We start from the raw sequence: 20,708 nt of genomic DNA on the forward strand, positions 1-20,708 counted from the left end.
ATGGAGTAAATCCCATTTAGCAAATATTTAACAAGAAATTGACACGTAATGAGAGCTGTCATCTGATGGGTTTAAGAACAATAAGATTCAAGTTATGTTAGTCACCAAAACATGCGAGAACCTTCGATTGAGTGTTTTTCAAAAAAAGATTACTAATGATAATGAATTTTTACACACTATTAAGGTTCGTGTAACACCTTGTCAATTTCCTTGGGTAAAATCTCTAAAAATTGACACCTCGTGAGAAAAAATATTGATGAGCTTTTGACTTCCATCTATAATATTATACGATAAAGAACAAACACTGTCGCAATACCGAGATATATAATTAATTACCATTTACAGCTTTTTCCTCATCTCAGTGGACATATAGTTCATGACACAAAATCCAGGTTGAAGGAACACTGAGTGAACTGTATTAATTTCGACTGTAAATTCTTTGCATTTGACTTTTAGGAGAGTCATGAGTGATTCTAGGAAAAGCGTAAATGAGGGTGAAAACTCTAATATGCAGGACAGCTACAAAAAAGCATTATGATGGAATACTGAATTTTCTATGTTAACGTTGTTTGGAAATTGCATCGATTTTTACGTTAAGAAGAAAGTCATTTGATTAATGTTAAAAAACCCATAGTTGAAGGCGAAAAAACTAAATATGACACATCAACAAATATACTATTAATTAGCTGGGAAACAGTCACAATTGTATCAGGAATTAAGGAAAGATTTTTGAGGGTGATGAAATTCCTTATCGAAAAAATATTACTGACAAGGTAAAACTAGGTGAAACCGATCCACAGGTTAAGAACTCAGCTATTTGAGGGTTTTAAGCACACAGATTTTCCATTCATTAGAGACCTAAAAAATCTCGGAAATTTAGAAATTCAATGGTTAATTTTTTTTCCGCATCATAAGAGTTTCAAAGTGGTATTTTGTGCCTTGAGTTCAAATTTGAAATATGCAATATTATCGCAGTTTAACTGTTCGTGTTATCATATTTATGAAGGTAAAATCACTACGAGAGGCAATGAATCGTTTAAATGAAGATCGTTTATTCATTATCTTATATAAATTATTCGGAGAAACTCATAGCCGTACTGAGATATATAATTTATAAACAAAACTTAGTTCATCATAATCGCAGTTTCATTGTTCATGATGGGTCTAGGAAATAATTACGCTGCAGGAACATCGACCTGAACTGTGGTGTCTGCCTTTTTCAGATTATCACGATTTTTAATTTCCGATGAGTCTAATGGCTTTTTTAGGACTGACTTCAAAAGAGGAAGGTAGTGGCAAAGGAGAACTAGTTCCGGCTGGTAGCGTTCACTTTGGGAGTTCAGAATTATTTTAATGGAGTGATGGCTGCATAAACGTGCATTTGGGCGAAATCGCAAAATGTGCACCTCCCACCAGGGTTCTGAATAATAATTTTGAGACATACCTAATTCATACCAAAACTCAGTAGACACGTGAGCATGAAAATTATAGCATTTAGAAAATTTTTCGAAAAATTGATTTACACTTAAGGAGAGCTGTCACCGAAATAGGGGAGAACCATGGAATGAAGTTTTTTAAAAAAAAAAAAAAAAATGAGAATTTTTACACTATGTAGGTTCGTGTAAAACCATAAACCACATTTCCTTAGGTAAAATCTCTAAAAACTGTCACCTCGTGAGAAGGAATATTGATGAGCTTTTGACTCTAATTTATAAATTTATGATTAAATACAAACACTGATATAATACTGAGATTAATAATTATTTGCTATTTAAAACTTTATTCCTCATTTCCGTGAACATATAGTTCATGACACCTACAAAAAAATCCATATTGAAGGAACACTGAATGAAATGTATTAATGTCGTCTGGAGATTGTTTCCATTTTGACGTTACGAAGTGGGTCATTTGAGTGATTCTAAAAGCAGCTTAATAGAGCGAAAACACTAAATATGCATGACAGCTACAAAAAATTCAGGATGAGGGAACACTGAATTTACTGTATTAATATCGGTAGGAAAATGTTAGGATTTCTATGTTAAAGCGGTAATTTGATTAATGCTAAAAACCGCAAAGTTCATCGCGAAAAAAACAAAAATGCAACTTCCATAATGAACAATAAAACTGCGAATATGATGAACCTAGTAATGTTTATATATTCTATATCAGTACGACTATACGTTTTTCCGAATTATGTATATAAGATAATGAATATACGATTTTCATTTAAACTATTCTTTGTCTCTCGCAGTGATTTCACCTTAATCAATATTAATAATAATTACATGAACCGTCAAACTGCGATAATATTGCATATTTTATATTTGAACTCCAGGCACAGAATACCACTTTAAAGCTCTTGTGATAGATTAAAAAAAAAAAATATTCAATGTAGCTCAAATTTCCGAGTTGTTCCCGCGTCTCTAATGAATGAAAACTCTAAGGGCTTAAATCTCTCAAATGGCTGAATTTTTTACCTGTGAATTGGTTTCACCGTATGTTTTACCTCATCAAGCCTTGTAACTGATTTTTTTCGATATGGAAATTTTATCCTCAAAAATGTTTCCTAACTTGTAGATACAATTTTGATTTTATCTCACCTAATTTAGAGTACATTTGTGGACGTTAAATTTTTAGCTTTCCCGCGATTAACTATGCGATTTTTAGCATTACTAAAATGAAGGTCTTAACGTAGAAATCCAAACATTTTCTAGACGACATATAAGGAGTAAATTCAGTGTTTCATCATCCTGCATTTTTTGTAGCTCATGTATTCTTAGTGTTTTTGCGCTCTATTAAATTGTTTTTAGCATCACTTAAATATCCCTCTTCCTAACGTCAAAATGGAAACAATCTCCAGACGACATTAATACACTTCACTCAGTGTTCCTTCAATATGGATTATTTTGTAGGTGTCATGCACTATATGTCCACGGAAATGATGAATAAAGTTGTAAATGGTAATTAATTATAAATCTCGGTATTGCGACAGTTTGTACTTTATCGTATAAATTCATAGATTAGAGTCAAAAGCTAATCAATATTCCTTCTCACGATGTGAAAGTTTTGAGAGATTATACCTGAGAAATTGTGGCTTTTGGCCTAACACGAACCTTCACAGTCTGTAAAAAAAACTTTATCATAATTGACCATTTTTTGAAAAACACTCATTCGAAGTTTGTCGCTTGTATCGGTGACTCCCACAACATTTGAAACGTTGTTATTAAACATTTCAGAAAACCTCTGCTTATGTGTCAATCTATTGTTAAATATTCGCTGAATGTGATTTTTTTCATGATGACAAATATTTACTAAGTTTTGGTTTGGATTAGGAGTGTTACCCAATCAATATTCAGATTATTTATGTAAGTGATATATTTAGCGATTTCGCACTAAAACACGTTTATTCAGATATCATTTCAGTAAAATTGTTTTGAACTACCCCCAGAGTGAATGCTACCAGCCGTGACTAGTTCTAAAAAGGCCAATGTACTCATCCGAAATTAAAAATCGTCATAATCTGAAAAAGGCAGACACGTTTTTCCTAGAACCATGATCAACACTAAAACTGCAAATATGATGAACCAAGTAATGTTTATATATTCTATATCTCAGTACGGATATACGTCTTTCGGAATAATATATATGTAATAAAGAACAAAAATCTTCAAGTAAACGATCCATTGCCTCTCGCAGTGATTTTCCCTTCATAAATATGAATAATGATATCACACGAACCGTTAAACTGCGACAATATTGCACATTTCCATTTGAACTCTAGGCACAGAATACGACTTTAAAGCTCTTGTGATACAGATAAAAAAATAAAAAAAATCCATTGTATCTCAATATTTCTTAGTTGTTTTCACGGCTCTAATGAATGGAAATTTGGGGAGCTTAAAACTCTTAACTGGCTGCATTTTATAACTGTAAATCGATTTCACCCTACGTATTACCTCATCTATCCTTGTAACTGATATTTTCAATAAGAAATCTTATCACCCAAAATATTTCTTGAGTTGCAGATACAATTGTGACTGTTACCCAGCTAATTTAGAGTACATTTGTGGACGTTGCAATTTTAGTGTTTTCGCCATCAACTATGCGGTTTTTATCATTGCTCATATGGCCGTCTTGTTAGCGTAAAAATCCAAACATTTTTCAGACTGCATTAATACAGTAAATTCAGTGTTTAATCATCCTACATTTTTATAGCTGTCATGAATATTTAGTGTTTTCGCCCTAATTTATAATGTTTCTCGCATCACTCAAATAACCCTCTTTCTAACGTCAAAATGGAAACAATCTCCAGACGACATTAATAGAGTTCACTCGGTGTTCCATGAACCTGGATTTTTTGTAGGTTTCATGAACTATATGTCCACTGAGAATGATATCACACGAACCATCAAACTACGACAGTATTGCATATTTCATATTTGAACTCAAGGAAAAAAATTCCACTTTTAAACTCTTAAGATGCGAAAAAAAAAAAATCCATTGAATATCTAAATTTCCGAGATGTTTTCAAGTCTATAATTAATGGAAACTCCTTGGGCTTAAAAACCTCAAATAGCTGAATTCTTTACCTGTGAATCGATTTTACCTAATTTTTCCTTGTCAGTAATCTTTCTTGAATAAGGAATTTTGTCACCCTCAAAAATCTTTCCTTCATTCCTGACACATGTGACAGTTTCCCAGCTAATGAAGAGTACATTTGTTGAAGTGTCATATTTAGTTTTTCGCCTTCAACTATGCGGTTATCATTACTTAAATGACTTTCATAACGTAAATATCGAAACTTTCCAAACAACGTTAACAGAAAATTCAATATTATATCATTATGCTTTTTTTTTGTAGCTTTCCTGCAAATTTAGAGTTTTCACCATCATATAAGCTTTCTACGTCAAATGGAAAGAATCTACAGTCGAAATTAATACGGTTCACTCAGTGCTCCTTCAACCTAGACTTTTGTAGATGTTATGCACTATATGTCCAAGGAGATGAAAAAAGTTGTAAATGGTAATTAATTATATATCTCCCTATTGCGACAGTTTGTACCTTATCGAATAAAGTAATAGATCAAAGTAAAAAGCTTATCAATATTCCTTCTCACTAGGTGTAAATTTTGAGAGAATTTTCCTAAGGAAATGTGGTTTAAGGTGTTACACGAACCTTCACTGTGTGTAAAAATTTTGTCATTAATCTTCTTTGACACTCATTTTAAGGTTCTCACGTATCAGTGAAACTAACCATTTCAATATAACTAGGCTGCTTCCCCCAAGGACAGGGAGGTAGACGAGACAGGACGACACACTCCCCATTTACTCATCCATTCAAACACATTCAATCGCATTTTTGCCCCAAAGAGGAGAACGGACCACACCGCACTAGGATCAACTGGGCAATGCAATCAGTGACATCAGCAGCAGGGCCCGACAACAGAGTTGGTTTATCCCTGCCACATCATAACAGACCCATCCCCATACCCGCACCTGACCTGACTAGCTGATCAGACCAAATGTGGGAGAATATCCCCTCAGAGCTGCGTCATCACTTATTCAAAATTTCTCTTCATTGATTTCTGTCACGCACAGCCACTCTTTCTTGCTCAACAGATATCCCTCTCGCATCCAGCGCTCTCTTCACACTGTCCATCCATCCTATTCGTGGTCTGCCTCTCAACCTGACACCTCTCACATCAGATCTAGTTATCTTTTTCACCAATCGCTCATTATCCATTCTCTCCATATGCCGAAACCATCGCAACACCCTCTGCTCAACTATATCAGCCATCTCCCGAACAACTCCAGTTCTCCTTCGCACTTCATCATTTCGCACTCGATCCATACGCGTCACTCCACACATACTCCTCAGACACCTCATCTCCATTACATTCAAACTTTTCCTCTCTGCTACTCCCATATTCCATGTTTCAGCCCCATATAACGCAGTCGGTATCACAACACCATCATACAGCGTTCTCATTACATTAATTCTAAGAGAACGACATCTAAACACTATTTTCATTCCTCCCAGCACCTTTCCTACTTCATTTATTCTAAACTTCACTTCTGCATCTATTCTTCCATTCACAGCGACATGTGACCCTAGATATTTAAAACACTACCTCCTTAACAAACTCGCTATTCAAAACATTATATTCATCACCCTACCATCTATCAACCTCGTACACTTCATCTCTTTTATTCTCATTTACTTTTAATTTTCTCCTTTCACACGCCCTTCCAAACTCCTCTACCAACTGTCTCAATCTCTCCTCTGAATGAGCCACCAGTGCAGTATCATCTGGAAACAGCAGCTGCTTCAGATTCCACTCTGCACCATCAACATTCACCAGACTCAGACCTCCACCTAAAACTCTTGCATTCACCTCCCTTACAACACTGTCCACGTAAATATTAAACAACGAAGGCGACATCACACATCACCGTCGCACGCCCACTCTCACGGGAAACCACTCACAGCATTTCCCACTCTTACACACGTTCTACTATTTACGTAAAAACTTTTCACCCCTTTTTGTAACCTACTATCAAGTCCATATAATCTTAAAACAGTCCATAAAGCCTCACTGTCAATTCATTCATACGCTTTCTCTAAATCCATGAATGCCCAAAACACGTCCTTGCTTTTTGCTAAATACTTTTCACACTTGTCTCACAGCAAACACCTGATCCACGCATCCCCTCCCTCTCCTAAAGCCACATTGCTCATTACCAATCACTCCCTCTGTACCCTCTCTAACTCTCATAATTAACATTCTTATGTACAACACTCAATAGACTTATATCCCTATAGTTAGTACATTCATACTTATCACCCTTGCCTTTATACAACGGGACCTCACAAGCACTTGCCCAGTCAATTGGCACCATACCTTTCACAAAGCACACATTCAAAAATCTTACCAGTCAACAATAGTCACTCCACCACCCTTCAGGCATTCCACAGCACACCCATCCATACCTGCAGCTTTCCCTGTTTGCATCTCCTTTACTGCCTTCTCCACTTCCTCCGTGATCAAAGAATCATTGAACTCTCCCAACACATTTATTCCTTGCACCCTTCCATCCGCCCCAATCTCAGCCACCCTTTCCTCCTCTACTGTACATTTAACAATCTTTCAAAATACTCTGCCCTCTTCCTTACTGCATCCATTTCAATTAACATCCTTCCATCCTCTTCTGTTACTCATTCTTCCTTCCCAGACTCTCCCTTTCGCACCCTTCTCACCTCCCTCCAAAATATTTTCTTATGTTGAGTGAAGATGAATGGGAGTTGCAAGGTTTGATGAATGAATTTGGGACAGTGTGTAGGAGGAGGAATCTGAAAGTTAATGTAGACAAAGGTAAAGTTATGGTGTTTGAGAGGAATGAGGTCACAGAGTGTGCAGTGAGGTTGGATGGTGAGGATATGGAGAATGTGAGTGCATTCAAGTACTTGGGTAGTGTGATGAGTAAGGATGGAACTTTGGGGGATGAAGTGCTTGAAAGGGTACAGCAGGGAAGGAAGGTTGTTGGTACACTGAAAGCAGTGATGAGAAACAGGGAGGTATGGAAGTTAAGGTCACTGCATGATAGTATTGTGATCCCTACCCTGACGTATGGAAGCGAGGCATGGACCTTGCAAGAGGGTGAGCAGTGGAAATGAGTTACTTGAGAGGAGCATGTGGAGTGACGTGGAGGGACAGGTTGACGAATGAAGCAGTGAAGGAACGATGTGGGGTGGATGTGGATGTGGTTGAGAAGATTAGGAAAAATACACTGAGGTGGTTTGGACATGTGAAGAGAATGGAGAATGAAAGACTAAGAGGGTGTATGTAGGTGAGGTGGAGGGAGGGAGAGGGAGAGGTCGACCAAGGATCAGGTGGAGGGGGGGTGATTTGGGGGGAGGGAAGTAAAATGGTGGGTGACAGAGCGACTTGGAGGCGTTTTGTCTGCGGCCACCCTTTGCGGGATTAGGGCGTCGGGCTATAGATAGATAGATAGTTTAAAATTCTCAGCCGCCAACCCCACCTCATCTGCTGCCACTTTAGCATCACGCATAGACCTTTTCGCCCTATTCCTCTTTTCCTTATACCTTTCAAATGACATATCCTTCCTCTGCAGCACAATTCATATGCACGTCTCTTCGTAGCCACAGCCATACGTACTTCCTCGCACCACCATTCACTTCCTTTTCTTACACCACCACCCACACGTCTCAAACCACACTCCTCTTCTGCATGCCCCACCACAACACTTAAGCAACTGCCATTCCTCCTCCACACTGCCATTTTCCTGATCTTTCACTGCGTTCCACTCATCTCAATTTCTCCTGATACTCTATCATTTTCTCTCTGTTATCCAACTCACTTTCAAAACCTCCCTGCCACACCTAACTCTCCTAGCTCTCACCCATCTCTTACCTACTCTTAACTTTCCCCTTCACCAGGTAGTGGTCAGACATAACCACCCTCCCCTCTCAGAACTCTCACATCCAACAATCTTCCTATTACATTCCTAGACAACCACATAGTCCATCAAAGCTCTATCAACAACCCTTCCACCTATGTATACTTATAAATATCTTTCTTCTCAAACAGCGTATTTCCAATCACCATCTCTCGCTCAACACACATCGCTATCATTCGCTCCACATTTTCATTTCTTCCAGGCATACCACGCATACAAACTACACCTTCAACTGCTACATTTCCCACTCCAGTTATCAGATCTCCCATCATTACCACATTCACATTCGCTCCAAAACTCTGCAGACACTCATCAACATCATTTCAGAAAGACTCCCTCCTTTCTTCATCCCTTTCACTACCAGGCCCATATGCACTCACAAACACCAACAATTCACGTTCAAATTTCATTTTCACCCACATCAGTCTCGATGACACCTACCGTTCAGTCACACAGTGCTGTACTACCGGACTCACTAACAAGGCCACACCTTCTCTTGCCCTTCCTCTATGAACACCTGACAATCTTCCATTTACACTTCCAAACATAGACTCACCCTTCCCTTTCATCTTCGTTTCACTCAAACCTAACAGATCCAACTTTCTTCTCAAAAACATTCTCCCTTTTAGCCTCAATCGTACTTCATCCACGCACAGTCATAGACCCAATCTTCAGGTTACTGGGATAACTCCATCCCCCATCCCTTTCTCTGACCTGTCTTTTTAGAACTAAAAAACACGACACGCAGGGAATACGGTGGCAGTATTTTTCCTGACAACCTCGCCGAAGAGTAGTAGTACCACCCCACAGTGCGGCCAGAGTTTCCCCCCCGCGACACTTCAGATGACAGCTATTATTACGTGTCAATATATTTCTTGTTATATACAACGGGATTTTTTTTTTCATGCTCACGAGAGTTCTCTGAGTTTTGGTAAGAATTAGGTGTGTTTCCCAATCACTATTGAGAAAACTGGAGGAAGTTTCATATTTTATGGTTTCGCCCAAAAATACTTTTATTCAGCCATCTCTCCATTAAAATAGTTTTGAACCACTCCAAAAGTGAATTCTATCAGCCGAAACTAGTTCTCCTTTGGCACTACCTTTTATCCGTGGTCAGTTCTAAAAGAGCTAAAAAGGAAATTAAAAGTCCAGATAATCTGAACAAGGCGTTCCTGCAGCCTTATTTTTACTTAGACCCATCATGAACAATAAAACTACGAATATGATGAACCAAGTAATGTTTATATATTGTATATCTCAGTACGACTATACGTTTTCCCGAATAATGTATATAAGATAATGAATAAACGATTTTTATTTAAACGAATCTTTGTCTGTCGCAGTGATTTCACCTTCATAAATATGAATAATATCACAAATGATATTGCATATTTCATATTTGAACTCTAGGCACAGAATACAACTTTAAAGTTCTTGTGATGCAAATAAAATAAAGTATCCATTGCATCTCTATATTTCCGAGTTGTTTTCACGGCTCTAATGAATGGAAACTCTTTGAGCATAAATCCCTCAAATGGCTGTATTTTGTAACTGTGAATCGATTTCATCTATCATTGTAACTGATTTTTCTCGATAAGAAATTCTATCACCCTCAAAAATGTTTCCTAACTTGTAGATACAATTGTGATTGTATCTCAGCTAATATAGAGTACATTTGTGGACGTTACATTTTTAGTGTTCTCGCGATCAACTATGCGATTTTTAGCATTACTCAAATGACCGTCTTCTTAACGTAAAAATCCAAACATTTTCTAGACGACATTAAAACAGTTAATTAAGTGTTTCCTCATCCTGCATTTTTCTAGCTGTCATACATATTTAGTGTTTTCGCGCTCTATTAAGTTGTTTTTAGCATCAAATAAACCTCTTACTAACGTCAAAATGGAAACAATCTCCAGTCGAAATTAATACAGTTCACTCAGTGTTTCTTCAACCTAGATTTTTTGTAGGTGTCATTCACTATATGTCCACGGAGATGAGGATAAAAGTTGTAAATGGTAATTAATTATAAATCTCGGTATAGTGACAGTGTTTGTACTTTATCATATAAATTAATAGATGAGAGTCAAAAGCTCATCAATGTTCCTTCTCAAGAGATGACAGTTTTGATAGATTTTAACAAAGGAAATTTGGCTTATGGAGTTAAAAGAAGCTTCACAGTGTGTAAAAATACTTTATCAAACTTTTTTTTTGAAAAACACTCATTCGATGTTTCCCGTTTATATCGGTGACTCTAACATCATTTGAAACGTTCTTAAATAATTCAGATGACAACTCTTCCTATGTGTTAATCTATTTCTTGTTAAATATTAGCTGAATATAATTTTTTTTCATGCTCACAAGTGTCTACTAAGTTTCAATATGGATTAGGAGTGTTTCCCAATCAATATTCAGATTATTGTTTAAGTGACATATTTTGCGATTTCGCCCTAAAACACGTTTAATCAGCTATCAGCCATAACTAGTTTCCCTTTGGCACTACCTTTAGTCCGTCAGTTCTGTTCTAAAAAGCCATTAGTCTCATCGGAAATTAAAAATCGTGATAATATGAACATGACAGACACGACAGTTCAGGTCTACGCTCTTGCAGCTTGATTTTTTCCTAGAACGATCATGAACAATGAAACTGCGATTATGATTAAACATGTAATGTTTATATATTGTATATGTCAGTACGGCTACACCTTTTTCTGATTACTGGATCTGTGATAATGAATATACGATCTTCATGTAAACGATACATTGCCTCTCGGAGTGATTTTACCTTCCTAAATATGAATGATGATATCACACGAATCGTCAAACTGCGATAATATATCATATTTTATATATGAACTCTAGGCAGAGAATACCACTATTAGGTTCTTGTGATGTAGATAAAAAGGAAATATCAATTGAATCTCTAAATTTCCGAGTTGTTTTCACTTATCTAATTAATGGAAATTCTTTAGGTGTAAAACCCTCAAATGGCTGAATTCTTTACCTGTGAATCTATTTCACTATATATTTTACCTCATCCAGCCTTGTAACTGATTTTTTTTTTTTTTTAAGAAATTTGATCACCCTTAAAAATGTTTCCTGACGTAGATACAATTATTGTGACTGTTTCCAAGCAAATTTAGATTATATTTGTGGAAGTTGAATTTTTTAGGGTTTTCGCGATCAACTATCCGGTTTTTAGCATTGATCAAATGACCGTCTTCTTAACTCAAAAATCCAAACAATTTTCAGACGATTTTAACACAAAATTAAATGGTCCACCATATATATTTTTTTTTTATGTGGCATGCATAGTTAGAGTTTTCGCCCTCTTCCAATATTCAAAATGCAAAGAATCTCCAATCGAAAATAATACAGTTCACTCAGTGCTCCTTTAACCTAGATTTTTTGTAGGTGTCATGCACTATATGTCCACGGAGATGAGGAAAAAAGTTGTAAATGGTAATTAATTATATATCTCGGTATTGCGACAGTTTGTTCTTTATCGTATAAATTAATAGATGAGAGTCAAAAGCTCATCAATATTACTTCTCACGAGGCGACAGTTTTGATAGATTTTACCTACAAAATGTGGCTTATGGAGTAACACGAAGCTTCACACAGTGTTAAAACACTTTATCAAACTTTTTTTTTTTTTTTAAACAATCGAAGGTTCTCGCTTGTTTTGGTGACATATTATTTGAATCTTATTGTTCTTATACACTTCAGATGACAGCTCTTCTTACTTGCCAATCAAATTCTTGTTAAATATTTCCTAAATTTGATTTTTTTTCATCCTCACGTGTCTACTGAGTTTTTGTATGAATTAGGTGTGCTTCCCAATCATTATTTAGAACACTGGTGGAAGTTGTATATTTATGGGTCTCTCCCCAAAAAACGTTTATTCATTCATCACTCCGTATAAATCATTTTGAACTATTGCCAAAGTGAATGCTAGCAGCAGTGACTAGTTCACCTTTGGCACAACTTTTAATCAGTGGTCAGTGTTCAAAAAGCTAATTGACCTATAGGAAATTAAAAATCGTGATAACCTGAACATGGCAGACACGACACTTCAGGTGGCCGCTCTTTCAACCAGATTTATTCCTAGATCCATCATGAACATTAAAACTTCAGATATGATAAAGCAAGTAATGTTTATATATTCTATATCTCAGTACAGCTATACTTCTTTCCGAATAATGTATATATGATAATGGATAAAAATCTCCATGTAAAAGATTCATTTCCTCTGGTAGTGCTTTTACCTTCATAAATATGAATAATATCACACAAACCGTTAAATTGCGCTAATTTTGCACATTTTATATTTGAACTCGAGGCACAGAACACTACTTTGGAGCTCCTGTGACAGGGAAAAAAATATATATATCCAGTGTATCTAATTTTCCGGGTTATTTTCAGTTGTCTAGTGAATGGAAAATCTTCGAGCTTAAAACCTTTAAACATGTGTATTCTTTGCCTGTGAATGAATTTCACCTAATTTTACCTTTTCAGTAATCTATACTGGATATCACCAAAAATCTTTCCTCAATTGCTGGTACAGTTGGCCGCACTCCCGCGAGGGCCACCTTAATGTTGTCAACGCTGGCCGAGATAGTAACCGCGAATCATTAATAGTGAGCTCTGATCGAAGCATTCACAGGACTGAGGGAGGGAGCGGGTTTGAGGTGGGTAGGTGGGTGCCTGTACACGAGAGGCGAGATATGACGATTGTTGAGGCTACAGAAAAGTGTAATATTTATTAAAAGAATTTTTTTTTTTTTCGGTGTTGATTTTGCCATCATGAAAAGTAAAAAGATCAACTTTAAATATTATACTGCAAAACAAAGACAACCGATCAAGATTCATAATTGTAGACTTTAATCGTATTTTATTTTATTGTCGTTTCCAAGCAATGGACGCTGTAAAATAGACAAACTGCCTGAAAATAATGAATCAGAATGCTGTTTATTAATCACATGTAACAAATGTAAGTAACTTCATCCGGAATGTGGCAGCTGCTGACACCACTGGCATACATCAACATCGCCCATATCTAGCGTTACCTAACAAGCAGTTTAAAATCGCATCGTTGCGTCATCACATCGTGGAGTTATCAGGGCTCCCATTCACCTTCACATGATAGCAGATTAACTAAACATATATATATATATATATATATATATATATATATATATATAATATATATATATATATATATATATATATATTGTTACGGAACAGAGAAAGATAATGTACACTTTAAGTGAGAATACTGTCACTACTGTCCCGTAAAGTTCCAGGTTCAAAACAAAAGAGTTAGTAAAATTACAAGTTAAAGTTTAATGCTCAAACTAACAACAAAACATTCAGGACTCATAAGGATAATGTAATGGCAAAAACAGGTTAAATATATGGTTAACTGCAATAGCCTCTATTAACATGAAATTAGCAAGAGTAAATTTACCTGTCAGCCCTGATAAAATGAAAATACACTGGGTAATGCTCAGTTACTGCAAGATAAATTATTACAGATACAAAATAATATTAAAACTGGCTGACAAAATGAATCCTACATAAATTATAAAAACCTCACTAGGCCTACAAATTAACAACTTATGCTATACAGTACAAGAACAAAATGCAATAACACTTATACTCAAATTACACAGCTGCTAGAGACTTCCTGAGCACTCAATAATAACTGTACAGGGGAGGACAGAGATGTGAACAAAATGAGGAGCAGATCTAAGTGGCAATGATGCAGAGACTGAGCTCATTATATAGGGGCCAGCAGAGCTTGATACAACTTGTAAGAATGATGCGCAAATGATGCCATGGGGACAAAGAGTTGACAATCCCGCACTGAATAACAGAAAGGACGACTTACTCTACTATAACGGTAGAAGGGGGGGACTGAGGCAGAACACGCTCGTGATCAAACAGGCAGCACACTGTACGTTAGAATTACACAAAGGATGATGAAATCATAGGCTATGTAACAATATATATATATATATATATATATATATATATATATATATATATATATATATATATAGAGAGAGAGAGAGAGAGAGAGAGAGAGAGAGAGAGAGAGAGAGAGAGAGAGAGAGCGGTAATAACTTGACAATAAAGGTATTAAAATATATATTTGTTACCAGGTATTGTAGATTTATATTATATATAGCTTCCAGCCTTCCATTCATCTGTTTCAGACGTCATCCCTCACCTCTCGTGCATAGGTATCCCCCACTCTCCTCAAACCCCCTTCCTTCCCCCCAAACTCTCTCTGAACGACTCTCTCTTACTGGCTGTGGATGCTTCGAACGCATCTCTCTACTAGTGTTTCAGAGTAAATATCTTGGCCAGCGTTGACAACGCGGGAGTGCGGCCAGCTGTACAATTGTGACTGTTTCCCATCTAATTTGGAGTACATATGTGGATGTTGAATTTATAGTGTTTTCGCCTCATCTTTGCGGTTTTTAGCATTACTCAAAAGCCCGTCAACGTAATAATCCAAAAAAAATTCCAAACGACATTAATTCAGTGTTCCCTCATCCTGAACTTTTTGTTGATATGCATAATTATTGTTGTCGCCATCAATTAAGTTGTATTTAGCATCACCCAAGGATATTCATTATGGACCTGAAAACAAATCGGAAATATAGATATTTCAATAGTTAATATTCTTTCCGCCTCACACGATTTTAAAAGTGGTATTTTGTGCCTTGATTTCAAATTTGAAAAATGCAATATTATCGCAGTTTGACGGTTCCCGAGATATTATTATTCGTGTTAATAAAGGTAAAATCATACCGGGAGGCAATGAATCGTTGACATGATTTATATTCATTATCATTTATACATTTTTCTAAAAGACGTATAGCCGTACTGAGATATTGAACATATAAAAATTACATGGTTCATCATATTTGCAGTTTTAATGTTCATGATGGGTCTTGGAAAAAATCAGGCTGCATGACCGTCGACCTGAAGTTTCGTGTCGACCATCTTTAGATTATCACGATTTTTAATTTCCGACGAGTTTATTGGCTCTTTTAGAACTGACCACGGATTAAAGGTAATACCAAGGGGAAACTAGTCACAGCTGATAGCATTCACTTTGGGGGTAGTTCAAAACAATTTTTCTGTGATGGTTGAATAAACGTGTTTTAGGGCGAAATCGCAAAATATCTCACAAATATTGATTGGGAAGCACTCCTAATCCATGTTAAAACAGTAGATATTTGTGAGCATAAAAAAATTCATATTTAGCGAATATTTAACAAGAAATAGATTGACATAAGGAGAGATGTCATCTGAACTGTTTAAGAATGTTTCAAAAGATGTTAGTCTCCGATACAAGCGAGAAACATCGAATGTTTTTCAAAAATAGTTTATTATATAGTATTTTTACACTGTGAAAATTCGTGTAACACAATAAACCACATTTCTTAGGTAAAATCTAACAAATCAATCACCTCGTTGGAAGGATTACTAATGAACTTTTGACTCATCTATAAATTTATACGATAAAGTACAAACACTGGAGGGAAAGTTGAGTAGGTGTGAGATGGGTGAGAGCTTGGAGGGTTAGGTGTGACAGGAAGGTTTTGAAATTTAGTTGGATAAATGAGAGAAAATGATAGTATCAGGAGAAATTGAAAGATGAGTGGAACGCAGTGAAAGAGGAAAATGGCAGTGTGGGGGAGGAAAGGCAGTTGTTTAAGAGCGCTGTGGTAGGGCATGCAGAAGAGATGTGTGGTGTGATACGTGTGGGTGGTGGTGTAAGAAAAGGAAGTGAATGGTGGTGCGAGGAAGTAAGTATGGCTGTGGCTACTGAAACGTACACTTGCGCACCACAATCTCTAGCCCACCTGAGTTTGGGCCGGAGATATGGCTCGGATCCTTTCTGGACCTCAGCCCACTCAAACTATCACAAGGCCAGACACGCACGAAGAAACATGCTTCGAAAAATAGGAAAGAGTCCTGACTCACTCCGTGTCATGTAAACCGTACAACTCTTGCTGTTGTTATACTATGCAATAATATTTTGGCTGCAAATATGTCAATATATTTCTTTACTGCATTTTAATTCCTCAAATATTTACCTTAAACAGAGACACAAAGGAATATACCCATAAGTTTTTAAGAATTACGAATCAAACGAAGCACTTCCACACCACCCAGTGTTCAGTGTGTGTGTGTGTGTGTGTGTGTGTGTGTGTGTGTGTGTGTGTGTGTGTGTTTGTGTGTGTGTGCGTTTGTGTGTGTGTGTGTGTGTGTGTCTACTGTAACATCAAGATTCTTCCTCAGTAATTGTTTCTTTAATGTGATTACTCGTATCTATTGTGTATAATTATCTAGCACGAAAATCTGGTAAGCTTAACGTTAGTGAAAGTTCATTATGATCGTGATTCCTCCTTCATTCTTACAATATTCTTCGTGTATGATAATTTCATTAAAATGGTGATGCTTTTCAGATATAAATTATTATTTCACATTACATAGAATCGACAGTGTTGTATACCACGAGCTTTGGATAATGAGAACACCGGATTCATATTTGTCATGTTTATTAAATAGTTCACAAAAATTTTAGACAATTATTACAAGTATCCCCAAAATTTTAGACTAATTACAAGAATCCAAAACAGTTTAGACAAAATAGAAACAACCAGTATGCAGTGTGCAACTACCAGCCCTGCAACACAATAACATTATCAAACATATCACGTGTAATTTAGTTACATGACAAGGCCTCTATCGCTGAAATACCTGTTGGACCTAGTTTAGTATTCTGTCCAGCCTCCATTTGCTTCTATGACTTTCTGTAGTCTTGTAGGCATGGATTCTACTAAATTGCTACATATGTTCGGCCTGTTTCTTATTCCCTCCCATACCAATCTTGCCTTGCGCCTCACTGCCTCCCTAGTTTTTTCCTCCTGAACCATAAATGCCCAGAGATTCTCTGTTGGATTGCAGTCTGCTCCTGTAGGAGGCCAATCCAACAGAATAATTTCTGGGTGAGCCTCGAACCAACGCCTGACCGTACGAAATGTATGAATTCGGCTACGGTCTTGCACCATATATATGGGCTGTGGTTCAGGAATTGCATAAGCCCGCACCGATGGGATAAAGAAGGTCTCTAATATATTTATATATTGTTCTCAATTCATGTGCCCCTCAATCTCTGACAGTTCACCTACACCTCCTCACCACATCCATCCATGGATGAAGGTTGTCACACGCCCACTTTTTGATAACTCCTGAATGTTTCTACGCACTTACCTCGTATTATGCAATCTCCAACACTGGCGAGTGGCCGTCGAGACAGACGTGAAACACTTTTCATCCGTGAAAATAACCTATTTCCAAAAGTCATCCCCCACATTCACATATGTCTGGGCAAACGTTTGACGTGCCTCTCGCTGCGCCTCTGTTAAGGTTTCCTCGTGGGCTGGTATGAAAAACCGTAGCCCACTCTCCTGTAAGCGTCGTCTGGTGGTTATCGGGTGACAGTGAAGTCCGGTTGTATTTGTTATGCTCACGGCATTTGATAGTGGTGCTCTCTCTGCTTCTCTTCTTATCAGTTCATCCTCCTCAGGTGTGGTGACTCTTGGTCCACCTGGTCAGGGACGGGTGAGCACGTGACTCTCCTCTTGATATCGTCTCAGCCAAAGCCTAACAGTACCTCTGGAGATACCGAGGATGCGACCTATCTCCCGTATCCCGTTATGGATGTTCAGCCACGTCGTGGCTGAACATCCATAACTGTTTCTATAGAGCGATAAAATAGACAACCTATGCATTGGTTAGTTTTTATGATTTTAATAAAGTGTGGCTTAAGCCACAAGAAGTTTATGGAGGGTGAGTGGTTCATTCAAATCCTCGAATATCAAAGTATAAGTACTGTTACCGTTACCGTTAAGCTAAAGCCTATTTTTTGTATTTACACATTTAGCTTGCCTATATATATCATAATGGTTGGACTACTGGATTAGTTGCTCATCGACAGAAGGCCAGACTTTTTAGCTGTAGTAAAATGCCCGCCGCCGGACCAACCACCCCGCCACCCCCCACCCCACCACCGGGCCGCTACCACACCACCACCCCAGGAGGACACAACGGTGGGGCTAGTGACCCAGGTCAAGAGAGTCACCGGGACACTACTGTCCTGGGTCCCTTTTCCCCGCAACTACCCCTACACCAGGTGACCGGAAAACGCCAACGACCTTGCAGGGGGGGCAACCATCGCCAGAATTGGGGTTGGACTGAACATGTTTCAGTCCCACGTAACGTCTTGGCGATGGCCATTATTACAACCTCAAGGGTAGGAGGCCTAAGGCTACGGCCAGACGTGTGTACCAGGGCGGTTGTGCCCTTAGCCACTCCAAGGGCAAGAGGCCCAAGGCTACGGCCAGAAGTGTGCACCAGGGCGGCTGTGCCCATAGCCACTCCAAGGGCACGAGGCCCAAGACTACAGCCAGAGGTGTGCACCAGGGTGAGAGAACCCTTAGCCACGGCAGTAGAAAACCCAAGAGTCGCCTCTGTGCTTCCCTTCCTACGTATCGGAGAGGACACGGACTCCGTGAGTCCTTTTCCTACCTCGTCCCCCTGTGGGAATCCTTCGTCACCATCCGGGAGTGTTGCCCCGGAGGTGTTGCCAGAGTGGTGGCAAGGCCCGAAACCAGGCCTACCTCCCACGCCTGGGAAATCTCTGTTCTTTACAGACACCAGACGGAGACAAGGCCGCAGCCCAACCCTGTCGGCGCCTCTCCCAGCAGACGACCGCAACCCCAGGACCCCCAGGCGTGACCAGCAGACTACAGACGAGGGTAACCCAGGCTCCCTCACCCCGCGGAGCCGTAGACGACAGGCCCGCCTACTCCAGCTGTTTGGCCCCAGTCCCGAGGGCCACCTCTCAAGTCGAGGCACCCAGGCAGGAGGGCCTCCCTGCACCCCACCAACGAGGCCCCAAGACAAGGGCCTCCTCTCAGGTCGAGGCCCCCAGACAGGAGGGCCTCCCTGCACCTCTCCGACGATCAGGACCCGGGCAGTGACTCCCCTGCGGGTAGTGTGTTGCCCCTTGCAGGCAGAGTCCCCCTAGGGCCCTCTCCTCACGCCCCGACGACAGAGTGTACCCACCCAGGAAACACGGGTAAATAAGTGACGCCTCTTGTACCAAGAACAAACCAGGGGAAAGAACAGTGAACAGTGACCGAGTAAAGACTAGTGTAAAACCAGTGACAGTTGCTATTAGTCTAAAAGAACTCCATACCCGGCAGAACAGAAAATTACTTGAACCCCCAGTAAGAGAATTTAGACTAATTGTACGAGCCCCAAGTAAAAGAACTTTCAGTGACTGTGAATGGAGACTAGGGTGCGCGGGAGAATCAAAAGCCTGTGTTCGTTCGTTTCGTTCGTTTAAAGATTCCCTGCACCTATACTGCAGGCCGGGCCGTACATTAGCCCGGTCAGTGGGGTATGGGCTGGTTAAAAATCAGTAAGGGGGGAGGACAGGACCTGGGGATTCCCAGCACGCACGTCCTGTCTCCTGGCTGGCTTTGTGGTGTGTCAGCCTGTGTGAAGTGCCGCCGCGACTGACTGCGTCACGTGTCGCGATCCGCACCCTGTCTTATTTATAGTAGTACTTCCCCCACGGACTCTTAATCTTGTTTATTCCCTTTGTTTCCAAGTGAGTATATGTTTTGCCTTTAAGTGAAATACGGGTATCCACATATATAATTCAGGACATTAGTGTACATGTATCATATCGTGTGTTAAGTGTAACTATCTTGTGGTGTCAAAGTCTAACTCTGTGTCCCTGTCTCCTGTATCTTAATTATCACTGTGTTATATTGTAACGGTGTAGAATTAAGGCAATAGATGTGTTAAGGTATACTGCCTGGTTTTTATGTCCTGTTCCTTTGTTGGTGCTTTACTTCCGGTCCGGAAAGAGGACCCCGCTCAGTCGCTAGTATTTTTAGGACGAGAAGTCGACCTAAAAACACTCAGCATAACATGTAGGACTTTGCTCATTAATAATAACTTAACAAATCAGAGGATATTTTATTATCGAAACCCCACAATATTTTTTTTTTCTTAATAGGGCATTAGGCCTAACACCAAAGGATCATTAAGGTGGGAGAATAACTCTAGTAGCAAAGAGGCGGTGCAGGTATGGAGTGCAAGAGAGTAGAAATGTGTGGGCGTGTTTATGGG

Source organism: Coenobita brevimanus, chromosome 101, assembly GCF_032717465.1.
Source record: "Coenobita brevimanus isolate Jiangsu-jjx chromosome 101, ASM3271746v2, whole genome shotgun sequence".
Taxonomy (NCBI): Eukaryota; Metazoa; Arthropoda; class Malacostraca; order Decapoda; family Coenobitidae; genus Coenobita; species Coenobita brevimanus.